At 42.7% G+C, this 18,787-nt stretch overlaps 1 protein-coding gene across 1 annotated transcript in view; it reads left to right on the forward strand.

Moving 5' to 3' along the window:
- Window positions 1-11,129: 11,129 nt before the first annotated feature.
- Window positions 11,130-18,787, forward strand: part of LARGE2 (LARGE xylosyl- and glucuronyltransferase 2) — a 37,954-nt gene continuing 30,296 nt past the window's right edge. The window contains exon 1 of the mRNA XM_063289662.1: window positions 11,130-11,193. The gene's annotated coding sequence lies outside the window, so the exon portion shown is untranslated. The remainder of the gene's footprint in view (window positions 11,194-18,787) is intronic.

Here is an 18,787-nt window from a genome sequence, read left to right on the forward strand (position 1 = left end):
TTCACGCATAAATGTCTGTAAACCAGGTGGGTCTTGGTCCACTACCAAACTGTTAGTAGAACTGGTACCAGCCACACTCTGGGTAAGTTCCACATTTAGGATACTACAGCAAATAAAGTCTTATTGATGTTTCCCTTCAGGGCCGCAACTGGGGGCGGGGGGGCAAGCGGGGCATGTGCCCTGGGTGCTGCGCTGGGGGGGTGCCAAAATGAGCACTGGGGGGCAGCAAAATGGGTGCAGAATCCATGTTTAAGCCGCCCAGAGTCTCTTGTTGAGATGTGTGGCTATAGAAATTGAATGAATGACTAAATAAATAAGAATGTTTGCCCCAGGTGACACAGACCCTAGTTGCAGACCTGTTTCCCTTTGCTGTACTTCCCCTCCTAGACAATAAAATGGACCTTAATTTGGCAGAAATACGTGTTACAAATGTGTTTTGCAGGTTTTCACAATGCACTTTTGAGCTAGTGCTGGATGAGTTAAGTGATACAGCAAAATCAGCTTGATTTGCTTCCTTGCTGCTGTGTAATAGGCACACTGGTATGCTCCTACCAATATTCAGTAACATTCACTATGGGATGTTCTCAGCTATTGCCCTACTGGCTTTATCAGAAGCAATTGCTTGCAATACTAGGAGCTGACTGGCTCCCCACTGCATACAATTTACTGGACTGCTTGAAAGTTGTTATCCTTACTATATGATAATGAATGAAAATTCAAGCCAATTAAATTGTGTGAGCTCTTAGAAACACATTCAGTATGCACATTCCTGCTAGCTGGGGTTAGGGGACACTATCCAACAAAATAACAGAGCATTAGGTTGTGGAAATATATTTCAGAAATTAAGTTGCATGGAAATGCTGGAAAAGAGCTTGACTAAGAAAGCTTATTCTCTGCCTGATGGTCTATTGGTATATATTCAGCATTGCTTTGTAGGAAGGCTGTGATCCTTACCTGAAATAACGATGGGCATCCTTGGGCTTGTAGCATCTGTTTTTTGCATTAAAACCTTGAGTTCCACTAATCAAAGCTAGTTGCAATGTAATGTGTGGAGAAGGTATTGGAGTTCATTACTGATTTCAGCTCCAAAGTAGCATGTTTTTGGTTTGGGGACTGTAAAATAAAATGGTCAAAAATCTAGCAGAACCGCACAAAGATCTGGTCAGAAGCAGTGAATGAGGGAACTCCAGATTTGAGGGGTGGGGGCAGACTTTATTCCTGGCAACATTGGGTTGGGGGAGGTTAACCCCAGCCCTCCTATGTTCGTGCTTGCCTGCCTAGCTATTGTAAAGGGACCTTCAGGGCACAAAAGCCTTTCAGCTGCAAATACCAGTAGCCAGATGTTATCTGTTGACTTCTGACTTCTTGGTTGCCTCCCTTGGGATAGAAGAACTAGAAGCCCTGTTCTGACCTGGGGAGGATTTGATGCTTGCCAGATTTTTGAATGGGAAATCCTGGTTCTGCAGCTTTTCATTTCACTAGGAATGAATAATGCCCTTCCTTTAAATTTGTGGTTGCCTGTTCTCCTTAGGTGCTTTCTTACCTCTCATTAGTGCAGGACCTGGCATGTTTGCTGCAGGCATCCTGTCGTCCCCCCCCCCCCGCCTGTCTTTTTTCCCTGAGCCTTGATGGGATTTGTCAAGACCTTTCCCTTTTTTCCCCTGTCTATTGAACTTTGAAACAAAAGGAATGGCAGGAAGAAAAGAGCCTAAGAGGGGGATTGATCCAGGAGAGAGAAAGTTGTTGAAGACATTCTGATCCCTTTATTATTTTCAGAACTGAAAGAAAGGGAGAGAGTTAAAATCTGTGGTAATATCCTTTCCTTTAAACGCTGGGCCCCTTTAGTGACATTGTCTTTAGAAGTTTTAGCTTGGGTTTTAATGTTCTAGTAAGTTAGTGAAAATTGCTGAAGGATGCTCAGGTGCTAGCCTCAAGCAGAATTACTATCTTGAGACCCAAGACTATCCCGTTTATTCAATTAGAATTATTATTGACTGGAGCAAGAAATGCAGATACAATTATTGTTGTTTTCCCCCTGACAGTAAACACACTAAAGTGCAAGGTTCCCTAATGGATTTTGAATTGCCACTATTTTTTACTGTTTCATTTGAGTATGCTCTGAGGTTGCTGTATTATTCCCCTGCTGCCTGCACCAGAAATACCGTCTCTCCTTTCAGCAAATTAACAAGCAAGCACAGAATTCTGATGGCTTTTGTCCATTGCATAGAATACTCACCACAAGGACCCCCCCCCCTTAATTAGATAAGGAACTGAGCAGTTGCCTTCTGTGCAGCAACCTTTCACTCTGGAAGCCTCATCTGGATTGCCCCAGGAGTGCAAAAGGATTGCTAGAATACAGCATAGGGGTTTGGCTTTTGCTTATACCAAAAACCTCTGCAGAGAGGAATTCATGCTGACCTCAGTAAGATTTGAGCAAAACATCCCCCTCCTCATTATATTTTGCATGGGGGAGGTGAGACAAGGTAATGAATCATTAAAAAACATGATATTGAACAGTGATATAAAGTCCTCCACTAAGGAAGTATGGTGAAATATGCAAAAATACAATTAAAACATGACATCTTGTCCAATATATTTTTCAGTACTTCATTTAAAGACATTGGCTTTCTTTGTCATATATTATATTATTTCCATTTAAAGACTTTTTGACCTCAGTGGTTCAACATTTTCGTATGCATGTCTGCATAGTTGGGAGGGTGGGCTACATGAGGCTGATACTGTGTTTCAGTTACGAGGGACCCTATTCCATAAGAGACCGCACAGAATGCTCAGGGTTCATTCATGCGTTCAGTGTCCTACTGAGGCACACATCCTCTGTTCCTCCCCAGTAGCATTTTGACCATCTTCTGACCTGGGGGTCTCACCTTCCGATGGTATACCGACATATCTCTGGTTGTACTGATCCATTCAGTTTTCATGGCAAGAATACTGGGGTGGGTTGCCATTACCTTCCCCAGGGATCGCATCTAGTCTGACCTCTCTGTCATGACCTTCCCGTCTTGGGTGGCCCTTCACGGTTTAGCTCATGGCATCATTGAGGTGCTCAAGCTCCAGCACCACAACAAGGTAACGATCCTTTGCTGAAGACTGAGACCTGGACGTTTTCCAAATATCTGTGAGACTAGAGTGCATATATGCCTAGTTCAAAAGCATGTTAAACAGGTTACAACACTTAACTGTCTATATTAGTGCTTCTCAACCTGGGCAACTTGAAGATGTGTGGACTTTAACTCCCAGAGTTGGCTGGCTGGGGAATTCTGGGAGTTGAAGTCCACACATCTTCATGTTGCCCAGGTTGAGAAGCACTGGTCTATATCATAGGCTCTAATGTGAACATAGGATGTAATTCTGTAGCAAGGATGGATTTAGGGCACTTCCACACAGAGCGGTCCTGCAGTTTCTTTGTACCCTTTTCTTCCCACATTGGTAACATCTTTGGATAGCCAAGCCAATTTTTTTCAGCTTTTCACCAGCTGTCCAAAATCTCAGTTCACAAAACTTCCACTTTGTAATTTGAGATATTTGAGCTCTGTGGCCCTTGGGAAAGTGGGAATCTTTCACATTGGCATGACCATTGCTCAGCTCCTGGGCTTTCCCTTTTCCTTGCCCCAAAAGGTAAGGTGGGGAAGAGGTTATAGTGGATCCTTTGCAGAGTTACCAATCTGTTTCATAGAAAGCACAGTAAAATAGATTTCTTCTTTTAGTTCTTCCTCTTCATCAGATAAGCACAACTTTTGTTGCTCCAGCAACATTGGCAACCCCCAGGGCTTTCTCCCAGTGAGCAATGCCAAACTATTTCTATACTTGGTTGTATTGGGGAGAATTGTGGGGGGAGTGGGCGGGTTGGGAGGGTGCAGAGGTTAAAGGGAAGAAGAGGTGCCTTAAAGTATGCAGAGGTTTAAGCCACACATTTATCTCCTTAAAACCTCAAAAGTCCTAAAATGCCAGATTGATTTTCCCCATTGGGGGACTAAGGGGCAAAATGGATGCTGAATTCTGTGCAAGGCTTCAGGTACCCCTTTTTAGTCTTTCCACAAACACTAACATCCTCTGCTAGTCCTGTTTACTTGAGTGATTGTTACATGACCAGCCACATCCCTGGTGGCCCTAATGATAAACTGCAGCCTGTGCTTGTCATCTCCTGCTTTAACTATTTCTTGACAAAATTTTGACTGACTACTAGGAGTAGTTTTGCTGGTATACAGGTAGTCCTTCTTTAGCGATCACAATCGAGACTGACAACTTGGTCATTAAGTGAAGCAGTCACTAAGTGAAACCGTGACTGTGCTTATGATCTTCAGCTTTCCTTTGCTTTACAGACCACAAAGGCCATAAATGTGAGGATTGCTCACAAAGTTTTATTTATTTTTATTTTATTTATCAAATTTGTCACTGCCCATCTCCTCCCACCAGAGGGACTCTGGGCGGTTACTTTTTCATCACCGTGGTAACTGCAAATAATTGTTGTATGAGGCAGTTGCTAAACGAGACTACCTGTATATCTTTCTCATGAATTCTGGGGATTTTTTTTGTTTATTAGTAAGGATTCAGCAGAATTTATTTATTTATTCGAATTCCTTATAGCTGCCCAACTTTAATGGACACAAAGCTGCTTAATTCTCAGGTAAAATCAATTTCCTTGATGTGCTCTAGTACCATTACTAGGGTAATGTTGAAAACTACGTATAAAGACAACTTGGTACCTCCTAGAGGATGGGATTTCAGTCCATGTCAATCCCAGCTGGTATGGCTGATGGCACGAAATTGTGAGAGCTGTAATCTAAAATGCATCAGGGGATCTGAAGTGGTAATGCTGCTGAACCCCCATCCTTACTATACCTATCCAAACATTTGGTTCAAACATTTTGATGGTTCAAAATATAGCTGCTTCCAGTCCTTACCAGAGCGTGATTTTCCTTTGCCCAATAGAAGATACATGTTTCAGATCTCTATGACCCCCTTGGTCAAATTTGTTGTAAGCTGGGTTTGCATTTCATACACACACACACACACAAAGAGAGAGACTCACACATACACATCTCTGAAACAGCTGATACTTTTGCTGTGGAAAGAAATGGAGAGCAAATTGGCAGTGCAAATTGTTTCAGTTACCTTTCTTCATAGAGATTCCCCTATTTTTAGCATGGTTGCTTCTCTTTAGACCAAACAGGAGACTTGTGAATTGCTAGGATACTACAGTGCCAGAAATAACTCTGCCCAACAAGGATCTAGGGTGGGTGACTGGCATTCACTGCATGGTGTATTTGTGCCATTGCACATGGAAAGAAACACCAACTATGCTTGCTCTCTGTCTTTGCCTGGGTGTCAGGTTATCAGCAGGATCTCTAGACAGCTTGGAACACTGCATTCCAAGGTGACGTCTTGGTATTATATTTTGAGGAGTGAGCAGCCCTAATTTGGGCTGTTTAAACAATTGTTTGTGTCTTTCAGGTCACTTCTCCAAACAAAATTCCCACCCTAAGCAGCATTTTGGAATGTTGCTGGTGCCAGTTGTGTGTGTGTGTAATTGGATAGTTAGCCTCTTAGTTCTTTTTTTTTTTTAAGTGAGCTATTTGGGGTCATCCCCCTGAAGAGTACAAGGTTTGTTTTTGTCCCTGAAGGCAAAAAGAATGATTAAGGTGTAAAAGAACTGGATATAGTGGAAGAACAAACTAGCCATGTGCAGGAGAGTTTCTGAAGAGAGCGTGGCATCAACACAGCCTCAAGCAAGCTCAGATAGCGTTACAGAATTACAGCCCTGGTCTCTCTGATCTTGCCAATTTACCCCATTTCATAAAAATGGGGGAAGCCACACCTGCCAAGTGTGTCCATGCACAACAATTACGTGCATAGGAGCCTGACTAAAATCTGTCATCTTTATGGGAACACAGTATGTGTATGATGTAGAGGAAAGCTAGGTCTTGAGCAGAGCTAAGAGTTAGATGGTGCAGCTAAGACAGGCATCTCCTTTCCTTTGAAGATTTATGTAGGGCCACTCTCATCCAAATACAGGTAGTTCTTACTTACCAACTGTCTTTAACTTGTGGCTGTTGCAGCATCCCCTGGCACTTTGAAACCAGTGTGCATTTATGACAGTTGCAGCTTCCTGTGGTCATGTGATCTCTATTTGTGACCTTCACAGCCAGCTTCCGACAAGCAAAGTCAATGGAGAAGCTGGCAGGAAGTCGAAAGTCCTGGTAAGGTGACGTCTCACTTAATGATCTGCAGTGATTCACTTAACGATTGCAGTGGAACTGATGTAAGTCTGGCGGAGTCATGTGATGTTTTGCTTTATGACCATGTCACTTAGTGATGGAGTTGCCAGTCCCAATTGTGAGGACTACCTGGTTATAGATCATTTATTTAAGCTTTATAGATTTTATGCCTGCAGTTTACTTTACATATTCCCTGCAAATTTCAGTGTGAATCCATGCCTCCCTCCCACTGAAAACTTTATTTTGCATTTAAAACACAATTCACATGAGATGGCTGGGTTCTCAGAGTAGAAATGAAAGAGGTCTCAAGCCCTGACCATTAAAAGAGGGAGCCACTGCTGTGTTCAGTCTGGGTGAGAATAAAGGTACTGTCAAGCGATTGCACAGGGGATTAATGTCACCCTGCATTCCCATCCTGGATTGTCATCTCTCTCTGAGTACCCATAGGAAGTCTTTTGCTTTTTTTACTTGAAGAAAAGTGCAACGACTAAATGCTGTATTCTCTATGGATTTTATTAATTTAATCCTTCAAGTTAAGTTTGACACCTAGACGCTTCCTGGCTATGTCCATGTAGTTTTTTTTGGCAATGATAAGGAAGAGATCTGTCTTCTCTCTCTCTCTTTCTGGAATGTTCTTTCAACTATCCAATCTAGCATACAGCTCTGAGATTTCCTCATGGTCTCCCCTGTGAAATAATGCTTTAGGCAAATGAAAAGTCCCTTAGGCTCAAATACAGAAAAAAGGAAAGATACAGTAAGCCAAAGGAAGATGAGCTAATAGTACTTCAGAAAAATAATGCCCTTCCATTTTTTTCTATGACATAGACCTCAACTGCAAAAATAAACATTGACCTATGACTAACAATGGATTTACTACCATTTTTGGGTCTTGCAATGGCATGAATTGAGCCCTGTCATGTGCATCATAAATAACTTGAGTTTTAGCTCCAGATTCACAGACAAAACCTAAGTGCAGCCCTTTCTCTGGGAAGAGGATGAATAGGTTGTGGTAGCAAGAAAAGAGCCACCTTCTTTATTCTGGCACCGTCCAAATATGGTGGACTGCAATTCCCATGACTTGGTCTGAATCCTCTGGGGAGCACTAAGTTGAGGAAGGTTGCCATAGATGATCCCATATCCCAGGGCCAAAGAGTTGAAAGGGAGAATCTTGTAGGCCATTCTAGTTTAAACTCTACTGTGAAGGAGACGGAGCACTAAAGCATCTCCAACCAACAGCTATCCAAGTGCTACCTGAAGACTTCTAGTTCCTCAATGAAAATTTATTTTATGTTAAGGCAAGCAGAGGACGGCTGCTTAGAGATACCTGATTTAGCAAATAAAAAGTAAAGAAGCTAAGTAAATTTTTTGGCAGCGTTTTGCCACTGTCTTCCTCTGGATTTTTTTTTTTTTTACTTCCCAGTCTTGCCTACAGCCATGATGTTCCCAGATGGTCCCCCATCCTGGTATTAACCAGAGCTGACCCTGCTTTGATTCCAGGATCAGCCAAAGTTGGTTAGGTGCTGCTGGTTGTTGAGGCTTTGATTTGACAAAGAGCTGGAGTTAAAATCTTTTAAGGAAGCAAAACGATTCCCCAGACTGCACTGTTCTGTGTGTTTGAGCAGAACAGAACTTTATGCAACATAATAGTTAAGGACAAACTGAAGGTAGAATTTTTAAAGATAACAGAAAGCTACTTATTTTCTTTGGCCGGCTGTTTGCCACAAGAATATATAAAGTACATAATATAAGAGGACATTAGCTTTAGGGGAGCAAGACAGAGTGAACTGCCTTGTATCCTTCTAATGGTAAACTGGTAACAAAGTCCTTATTAGGAAATCTCCAATCATATTGCTGCCAATATTTGTCCAAAGCAAGCAAGGAACTGCTGAGGAAGATAGCTTAAAGCCTGGAAAGACAAAGGGAACTAGTCATATTGTAAGGGAGGAGAAGGACTTTTCCTTATGGCCAAAAGATTGTCACAATTGAAAGTACCGGGCTGGGGAAACTCAGCCCTCTTTTATTTGGGCTGTTTGTTTTCTACCTCCAGAACTAGATCATACCAGTTTTCTGTTTTATCTGATGCATAAGGAAATATCTGAAGAAAAAAAAAAGACAGTACAGGTAGTCCTTGTTTAGCAACTGCCTCATTTAGCGACCACAGTTATAACAGTGATGAAAAAGTAACTTTCATCACTGATGAAAGTTACATCATCATAAGCACACACACGTGTGAAAGAGATATTTCAGTGCTGATGTAATAGAGTTGCATCACTGCAGAACAGAGCTGAATGTCTGCAAAACTGAACAAAAGTGATAATGAAAGGGAAAAAAAAGTTCTGTTGTGTTATCTGCTCTATTAGTCCTCCATCTGAACTTTCCCTCCCAATAGAAGATCTAAATATATGCAGGTGGAAAATCAGCCTATACTGACACTGTGTGTTCTATAACTGAAATGCTTCAATAGGGTTGGGCCAGTTGCTTGGAGCCAGTGGCAAGGATGCTTCGCATCCTGTTTTACGGACAAAACTCAACCCTGCTGTCTGTTGCATCTTACCACTGGTGGGATAGCATTCTTTGCAGCACAGCAGCTGCTTCTCCTGCTTCCTGACTGCTGAGAGATGATCCAGAGCCACTGGTTCTTTCTAGAATAGAACCTTATCTCTTTAATGTTAATAAAAGCAAGAAAACAAATGAAAACAAGCACTAATAAGCAAGCAATACCAAAAGGCATAAGACAAGAGTACAAAGAAATTGTGTCTTCTTGATCAATAACTGTCTGACAAACAACAAAAGAATGTTGGATGAATGGACTAATTTGGACAGTTAAGGGACATAAAATAAAGATTGGACCTGGTACGTGGTCAGGAGTTTGAGGTGAGGAGAAAAGTGGCTAGTCAACAAGGTATTATTTACAAATTAAAACAAAAAGGGACACTGAAGATTTTTAAAAAATATTTTTCAGCTTGAGGAAATTAGTATTACAATGGTATATCTAACTTAGTATAAACAAATATAACATCAAGTGGGTAAAAAATCTTAATTCTCTCTCTCTACTGCTGGGGTTTAAGCTGGCAGTGACCAACCAAAAAAGTAATCTTGGGATTCTAGTGGATTTCTTAATGAAAACTCTAACCAAATGCATGGCAACTGTCTGGGAAAAAGTAAATTGCATATAGAAGATAATTAGGAAAAGAATTAAAGAGGTCAACGTTGCATTGTCTTCATCCATGTACTTGGAATGCTGCTACTCCAAAAGGATAACATTTTGCTGGAAAAGATGCAAAAAGTGGATGAACAAAATGATTGGAGAGCCAGAACCACCCCATCAGGAGGAAAAGTTATGTTTGGAATTATTGAGCTCAAATAGGTCAATATGGGGGAACATGATAGAGGTGTATAACATTATGCATAAGTGGAAGCATGAGTAGGCCTCTCTTGCCCAGTTAAGACGGTGTTTTGCCTTCGAGTCAAATTTGACTCCTGGCAACTACATAGACAATTCCATATGGTTTGTTACAAAACTGAGTTGAGGAAGATTCGGGATAGATAAAACGGTGCATAGTCCACTTACACATTCAGTGTTGGAAGATGCTATGGCCACCAACACAAGGCAATTTTAAAAGCTGGATTAAATACATTTATGGAGAACAGTGGCCACAAGCCATGAACTATGAACTCCTGAAGCAGAGGCAGTAGGACACTGGATTGCAACTCCTGAGCAGCCAGTGTGTAGTTCTTCTTGCAGTATTGGGAACCCATCAGTGGACTAGTGGAGGCCCTTTGAGAGAGCCCTCTGATCCTGCAAGGCTAATCTTAATGAGTTTTCACCTCCCTTCAGGCCCAAGTTCCCATGTTTAATGGAAAGCACAGCTCACCCAAAGGAAGCTTGCTTAAATGGATATCCTATTCCAGAAGAAGGCTTTTTTAAAGCAGTAGCTGTAGAAAAGACTGGCACAGTTTTTCAGGGAAGCCGCCACACCCTTAGAGAAGGAAATGCAGAGGGAAGGAGCTGTCACTCCCAAAGGATGCCTCCTCGTTTTGCAGTGGAAAGAAATGATGGCTTCAGGGCAGGCTTTTCCGCCTACCAAATGCGCACGCAGGCCCAGACGTGCCTGGCGGGTATGGAGGTGCAGTGCGGGCTGGTCTGCACTTGCCCCAGCGCAATGGGCGCTGAGACTGGCTTGCTTTTCCAGCCCGCTCCGAAACTTGCCAGTGCCTTCAGGGGTCCGGCAAACCCCCCTCTTCAGGGGCCGTGAGCAGGGGCTGCAGGTAGAGGCAGCCTCCGCATAATTGGCATTCCAGCAGGCCCCTCGCTTGGCCCCTGCTAGTTCGCCTTTCAGCCCAGCCTCTCTTGAGTATGGGGGCGCCTCTCCATTTACTCGCTGGTCCTTTCTCCTGACTTCAATCTCAGTCTCACAGAATTCCCTGGGATTTACAACTACTAAGCATGCAGGGAATTGTGTTAATTTCTACAAACGTGCCCAGAAGGGAACGTTTGCGTGCATTCCGAAGAGCGTGAGAAGAAACTGATAGTCCTGGGCACGTGCTCCTAAAGCGTTCAAAAGCCCTCCGGGGGAAGGAGCTGCGGAAAACTGCATGGGGTGGGCTCTCGGGATGCGCCTTCGTGCTTCGGAGGAGCCGCGTCAGGACTCCGGCAGCAAGACTCAAGCGAAGTCTAAGCCAAATTAATTGCGAACCTCTCGGCCGCCGTGATCGCGTAACCCCTTCTTTCCAGGGCCGCGTTGGCCTTCCTCGACTTCCACGGTGGACCAGCCCTTTGGGAAAGGGCGTTCTGGCGCTCCGAGGAGATTGTTTCGTGGGAAGGAAAGGCTAGGAGTCAAGGTAGGTGGGGGAGTGAGCAGGGGGAGGGAGCAGGGTATATAGGAGGCGGAACGGGCAGAGGCCCTTTGCCCTGGCCGATTGGGAAAGGACTCTGCGTTCATTGAGCCGTTAGAAAGTGAGTGTGGCATTTTCTTTCTTGGCCGTTCTTTGTTCTTCCGGGGAGGGAACGGGAGGTCTTGGCGCATCGGTCCCAAAGAGAGAGGAAACGGGGGGAGAAGTTCAGACGAGGTAGCTGCCGAGGGTCGGCTGCGCCCTAAGTTCAGAGGCTGAAGGGGAAGGCACGCAAGCCCGCTACTAGCAGCAGGTGTGAAGAAGAGGGTCCAGGGAGGAGGCAGAGGCGGCCGCCCAGAAGTGGGAACGTGGAAGATCCGGCAAAGATCTACGAAGTAGAACATCGGCCGTTCCTCCCCGGGTAGAAAATCCCGTCTCCTCCCGCATCCCTGCGTGTAGGCGGGTGGCAGGCTGGTGGTCGCGGTTAGTTTGCGCGATTCTCGGAGGGCATGGATACATCGACCCCATTTGGGGAGGCGAGATTCGCAGAGCTGTTCTCGACTCTCGTTTCTTTGCCAGTCCGGTGAACCTGCGGTCACGGTTCGACTTCTCCCCAAGGCGAGTAAAACTTTCTTCCTTTTTTTTGGCTAAGAAATGAGTTCTCGGAACCCGTGACAAATACCGTGCCTCTATTTGAACGGCTTTGTTTATTAGCCCGTGAAGGACACGTAGAGACCTCGTTCTGGGGACGATCTACTGACGGCCTTTCGATCTTAGGGGAGGGAGCAAATGGCCTTCTTAAACTAAGATCGGGCATCTGGAGCCGGGCTGAATAGAGGGGATCTACCGGCTGGACAATGGCCATCTTGGTGGCGACCTTAACATACGGTCACCGAAACAAAACACCCAACTCCTGCATTGTTTATTTATTAGATATATGACCTACTTTTCCTTCCAAGTAAGAGAATTTGGGCAGTTAAAGATAGGCACCGGGTTTGTTTTTGTTTTTAAGAACCCTCACAATTGCAGTATAATGTAGCAGCCAAAAATAGCAAAAAACAAAAATTAGTAGGATCCTAAAGAAAAGCACATTTTGTAAAAGTGTTCTGTAAAATGCTGGTTGAAAAGCTGTGTCTTAACTCATTTTCTAAAATAGTGGAGACCAAATGCAACTCCCAGGGGAGTGCATTTCTTAATTCTAGAACCACACAGGATTGGAAGATAAAGTTTCCTTCCAGCTGAGCTCCTCTCTTGGCCACTCCATGGAGACATCTGGGTAGCCTTTTTTTGCATCAGTACAGAACTTGTATGGCGTCCCCCCCCCCACACTTCCCGATCTAACCTACATCTCTGGGATTTCCTGACAGTCAGCCATCCAAGTACTAACCAGGTATGACCCTACTTAGCTCCAAGCACAGGAGGTGGTCCTCAGATGGGCCCCTGACAGTGAAAGTTGGATTTCTGAAAGGTAGCCCCCTTCGCATCTCCCTGTCCAGGAAGGTTCATTGGGAAGTCTCTCTGATAAGCCCTGAGCTATCTGGATTGTATCAAGAAAACAACTGGCAACAAGCAGGAAGCATGCTTCTTTCAACATGGGAATGTTGTGATCTATTCTAAATTATTTCCAGTTTAGCAGTTCATTAAAACATCTTTTTGAAAGTAGGTAGCTGAGTTAGCTTGCTTTCCTCTCTGTCTTTTTTTCCCCTTTTCCTTTTAAATGAGGCTTTGACAATCTGCCCTTTAGACATGTCAGACTCCAACTGCAAATGTTGAGATTTTTAGCCCAACACCTTTAGTGGGCTGCAGGAAATAAGGTGGCTTTTAGTGCACTATTGTCTATACTGAGTAGCATGACTCTCCTAATCTTACATATAAGCTTACTGTGATCCATTCAAAAAACAGGAGGAGTCTGGTAGCACCTTTTCATATTAACAAATTTTATTAAAAGGGAATAAGTTTTCACAAGCCGTAGCTCACTTCATCAGATGATTTTTGGCTGCCATAGACTAACACAGGCAAGGTCAAGAAAGTAAGGCTTCAAATAGTTCTGTAGTAAGAAAGAAGTCAGCAATTGAGAAGGTGGGATGGGTGGAGATGGGAATTAGAAGTTGACTGTCTCCCTAGCAGTTGGTGTTTTCTGTGTCAGGAACTGCTACTCTGAAATCAGTGAAGAAATTACATTTGGGACTTAGTCTAAATCCAAGCAGTGCTACAGAAAAGCTATTAGTTGCTTTCCATACATTTAGGTTGTATGAGTGTCAGTGACCTCTGCAAGGCACAGTTTGATCCAAGTGTTACATTTGTTATAGTAACCTATTTGCTGTTGGATGGCTGTGGGATGGACTTTGCTATTTGGTTGAACAGCAGCTCTGCAATGTTCCTTATCAAATAATCTTTATAAAGAGTTGGAAAGATAATAGCCTCATTTTAAAAGAAGTTATATTAGCACATTCCTCCATAAATAGAATGGAAAGAACTTGAGATTTTTTATTTTTTTTTAAATAAGTGAATGTGGGAGAAGACAATGCTGCAGATTTATTTATTCCTAGTGGACAGTAGTTTCCTGGGCCACAGGCCATGTTTTCCCTTTTCTTTTCCTCTCCTCTGCTAGAGATTCATGGAAAGCTCTTTGCAACAAGAGGCTCAGAATGAAAGGGAGGTTAATGGTTCTACTCTTTTTAATCAGATGACTAAAAGAAGAGGCTGTTGCATAGCCTCCAGCTGTTCTGCAGAACACAGGCAGGATTCCCAGTTTTCTAACAGTTGTTCAGAATTTACATGGGTGGGTGGGTGGATAAATGCTAATGCACATCAGTGGTTTTCTACTCAGGTTTTCCTGTTTTTGTTAACTCCTTTTCCTAAGTGTTTATGTGATGGCTTACTTTTTAATGGGTAAACTGCCCCACCACAATGAAAACAGACTTTCCTGGCCTAGGTGCTCTCCTGATGTTGGATCTCAATTTCTGAAGTTCTCAGCAATGGCTAGGCTAGCTAAGTAATTTTGGAAGTTGAAGTCCCTGCTTCTGGGAGGGATCCAGGTCAGAAAAAGCTGGCATGGAAAATCCTCTGCTCTCCTTTTGGAAGATTTTGGAAGATCTTCATTTTGAGTGCCATGTTCAATAGATGGATGCCCATTACTTTTCTTCTGGGATAAGCTCTTGGGGAGGGTGCCCTCCGTGAATGTTTTGCTGTCCTTTCTTATTAACAGCATTTGGATGGATGGTAGTGATCAAAGCTAAGGGCATTTAGCAAGGAGTATCTGGCATTGTTTTTATCCTGGTTGTTATTGTGAGATAAAAATAGTAGTCCATAGCCAACCTAGCAGGAATCTGGTTTTCCAGATATCTGAAGTCTCTCTTTTTGTACCCTTTGCCTTGGCATGTACATAATGAAATGCTAAAATTTGTTGCGTGAGATTGAGGTGAGAGGCTCAATGTATTTGCTGTGAAACCTTACGCAGAGTGACCGAGTAGTGAGAGTGAGAATGTCCATCTGAATCTTACATGTTTTGAGTTAGAAGCAAGTTGCATCTCCCTCCCACTCCATTGTATTTCTTTAGTAATAAATACAATCCCTTTCCATAACCCAATTATCTATGACAATATTGTGACACTCTCCTAGTTTTTTAATAATATCAACTTTTGTATTTGTTGATTTAAAAAAAAATAGTTTAATGGTTTGAGAGTATGCTGCCCAGAGTCATGTTTTATGAGATGAGTGGCCATATATATATAACAAACAAACAAATAAAGGATGTGTTTAAACAGTCAAACATCACTGGTAAGTTTAACTGCATGCATAATTCTGCAGTTGCATTAAATAATACAGTTCTCACTTAAAATCGGGATACCCTTTCCAAGGCTGTAGCCATTTTTTCACCTTAGGAACATGCAGTTTCATTGGGTGTTCTTTTTTCTATTCTAAGTTTATTTTAGATATACAGCCAGTTCTGTTTAAGTCTGGAGCAGGTGATAGCCATGTAGAAACACATAATGAGATTATTATCTCCAAAGTCCTGCCATCTTGATTATATGGGATTGACAGGTCATACCAAATTGAGGAAAAGGCAATACAGGAGTGATTTAAAAAAACCAAACAGATTATTTATGGTAGCTTCCAAATTTCCTATACTCGTTGCCCAAATAACGTTAAGCCAGTATTTGTTTTGTCTCAGGCAGCAAACCATGGTTTATTTTTTCAACAAATCCAAGTTTGAAATTATGGCTTGAGTTTGGTTTACAAATCTACCTTTTTCTAATCTTTGTTATTCTGTCCAAATTCTGACTTAGTCCTTGTTTGCTTTTGTGTTTTGCCCAAGCCACAGAGGCGCAAGGCAAAAGCACCAAAACAGGTGTTGGTTCTCAAGCTTTTTTCCTGGATTTTTTATTCCATCCAGCAACACTATTGTCACACAAACTTATAAGCAATTTGCATCCACCAGAGAGAGAAAAAAAACATTCTGTACAAACATTTCCTAGAATAAACAGAAACATATAGGCAAAACAACCTTTTATTCATGCTATTATGATTAGTACATTATCTGGGCACTGGTAGAAAAGGAAAGAAAACAAAACAAGTTTTGTTTGAATAAGCTGTCATACTTTGCTTGTCTTTAAGACTGATCTGGCTTGTTCAACAGACCCTAGTTAAAAACAAATCATAGCTTAGCATGATGGGTGAACACACCTGCATTTTACAGAAAATTAATAGGCAGTTCTCTTTTTTGGAGAGATTTGGCCTTTAATTCCAACTTCATGAGCCCCCGGACAAGCTTCTAAGGAAAACTGGGCTTTCTCAGAAGATGAGCAGTTTTGATCCCTGCCAGAGAAGAAGAGATAGCATGGCTTATCTCCATCATGTGGTAATTAAGGTTTTAATTGATCCATAAGCCCAGACGCTTGGTGTTCAGCAGAGAAGGGCCTTCAGTACTCTGCAGGTAAAGTAGGCAGGAGAATAAATAAGTTGTTCAAAGAAAAAGGAGTATAGAAATACTGTATATAGAACCCGTGGGGCTGAGGGAATTATTGTTTATGGGAGATTATCTCCTCATACAACTTCCAGAGTTGCACTGCAAAGTCCCATACAGCAAAAATGTAGTTTTCGTCTTAAAAAAAAAAAAAATCTGTGGTTCTTACAGTTGGCTCTCCAAAGGTTTAAGGAAATGTAGGCACATCTTTTAATTATTAGTATCCTCTCCTTTGGCCCTTAAAGCATTGCAGGGGCTTTCTCAGTTCCTTTGTGTGGAATATACATGTGCCAGTAAAATACAAAATGGAACCACTAGAGATCACCTGAGCTGGGGACCCTTGGCAGAGGCACTATGTAAATAGAGAAGAAGGGACACGGAAGCTTTCTCCCTCTAGTGAGCAGGAAAATCAAGGAATAGGCATTCATAATAGGCTTTCCACTTGGTTTAGCTAGTGACCCTTTTGCCTAAATGGAGTTTTGGTCTGGTTGAAAATTACCTTCGGTCACTAAGAGAGTCCAGTAGGTCACTGCGGGCTGAAGGCTTAAGGATTTGTTCTGTGTAAAGTGGGACATTAAGCTAGAGAAAGCAGACAAGAAATTCTTGCTTCTCTCTCTAACACTTGCTAGCTGCGGGCGAAAGACGTCAGGTGTAGCCAACTGAAAATATGGGAAAAGTTGCTTCCAAATCGTAATACTGTAGGTGAATTTCTGTGTTAATATTTTTTTTTTGCCACTTCCTACATCTTCTCTCCTTCATGGATGATTTTGAAAAGTATGGCTACTTACTTAAAGTTTTAAAATCTTTTCATCTGGGAAGTGAACAGAATGATAGACCAGTAGTAATAGTAAGATAATTCCTGCTCATACGTAAGCATGCCGCAGAAAGACATAGCACGCAAGATGAAAAGAATGCAAAAGGAGAAAGAAAAAAGCCAATTCTGGCAGTGTTGCTGGGATGAAAGTATTTCATGATTGCCTGGATAGTGGACAAAAACTCAAAGTCTGCTGGTTTCTTTCCCTTTCAGCAGAGGCCATGATGTAGCCCTTGTGGGTTTTAAAATAGAAAAGCGGGATAAATGTATAAACCAGCATTAGTTTTTTTAAAATTTATTTTCTATTCCACCTTTATTATTTCTATAAATACCGTAACTCAAGGTGGCGAACATACCTAGTACTCCTTCCTCCTCCTATTTTCCCCACAACAACAACCCTGTGAGGTGAGTTGGGCTGAGAGAGTGTGACTGGCCCAAGGTCACCCAGCCAGCTTTCAGGCCTAAGGGGGGACTAGAACTCACAGCCCCCTGGATTCTAGCCCGGTACCTTAACCACTAGACCAAACTGGCTCTCCTTAGTTAAAGAACCAAAGCCAGGTATAGCTGTATAACTGTTATAGCATTATTTATGTATTTTATTTCCGTCTCACCTTTCCTCCAAGAGCAGCCTACAGGGAGGTTTCCATTTTATCCTGCAACAATAACTGTGTGAAGTGGGCTATGCTGAGAGAGAGAGAGAGACTGGCCCAAAAGGGAGTTTTCCCAGCTGGGAATGGACCTGAACCTGGGTCTCCCTAGTCCAACATCTTAACCACTACACCACCCGGGCTCTTAAGCACTGCATTGGATCCTTTGAGACCAGGTGTGAGTCTTGCGGCTTTCGGCAGTTTGTTTATTTGATGTATCTCTCGCATGCGACTACAGGCGGCTTACAGTGAAATAAATGAATATATAGAAAATACAGAATATAATTAAAACCCATAGCAGCTAGGCATCATCCAAACAACTATCAACACAGCCAGGAGATGGGCTTTGTCACATACCCAGGACCCAGGCTCGGGCACAAAACCAAGTTTTCAAGGCCTTGCAGAAGTCCAGCAGGGACAGGGCCAATCTGATCTCCAGGGGGATGATGGTGAAAAGGGCGGGCGCTGCGGCAGAAAAGGCGCTCCTGGGTGCTGCCAGCTGACACTCCTTAGCCAACAGTACCCAGACCATGCCCCTCCTGCTGGACTGGGTAGGACGGGTAGAGATAATTGGGGAAAGACAGTCCCATAAGTAACCCAGTCCCAAGCCGTGAAGGGCTTTAAAGGTGACAACCAGCATCTTGAATTTGCTTTGTTTTCTACCTATAGAGACAGATACATACATTTTCTGCTAAAGAATTTGAGCAACATAGATGGGATCTCCTCATTTTATCCTTAAGATGCTGTGAGGTAGTTTGGGCTAAAAGAAAGCTTCTAATGCAAACCCATCTAGTGAGCTCAGTTATTGAATAAGGTTTTAATGTGGGGTGCCCTGGTCCCAGTGGAACCCTCTAAATGACTACCTCACCTCTGGAATGTCAGCAATCCACCGTTCAACCAATTATAGTGGTGGCTTATCTATCAAGAAACAAATAAAAAGCATTAAAGTACTTAAAATAAAACACTAACAACAAAATAATAAAAGCAGCATAAACCTGTAATAAACCTGTAATAATTACAGCATAAACCTATAAACAGAGATAAAAATTGGATGTGATCTACAAACAAAGTTCCCTTCCTGCCCTGCTTCTCCTTTCCTTATTTTCTTAGTTTCCCCATCTTTTGGTGGAGGGGGGTCTTCTTTTTATTTATTAGTGTCGGGAGGCTTAATCCTACATCACCCTCTAGCTCTGCATGTGTATTCCAGGCAGGCAGGAAAGGTCTAACCACAGAGCCTTTGACTAGATGCAGAGATTTTCCTCTTGGGGAGGTGGGGCAGGGAAGGCTGACA

Source organism: Candoia aspera, chromosome 1 (genome assembly GCF_035149785.1).
Source record: "Candoia aspera isolate rCanAsp1 chromosome 1, rCanAsp1.hap2, whole genome shotgun sequence".
In the NCBI taxonomy this organism is placed as follows: Eukaryota; Metazoa; Chordata; class Lepidosauria; order Squamata; family Boidae; genus Candoia; species Candoia aspera.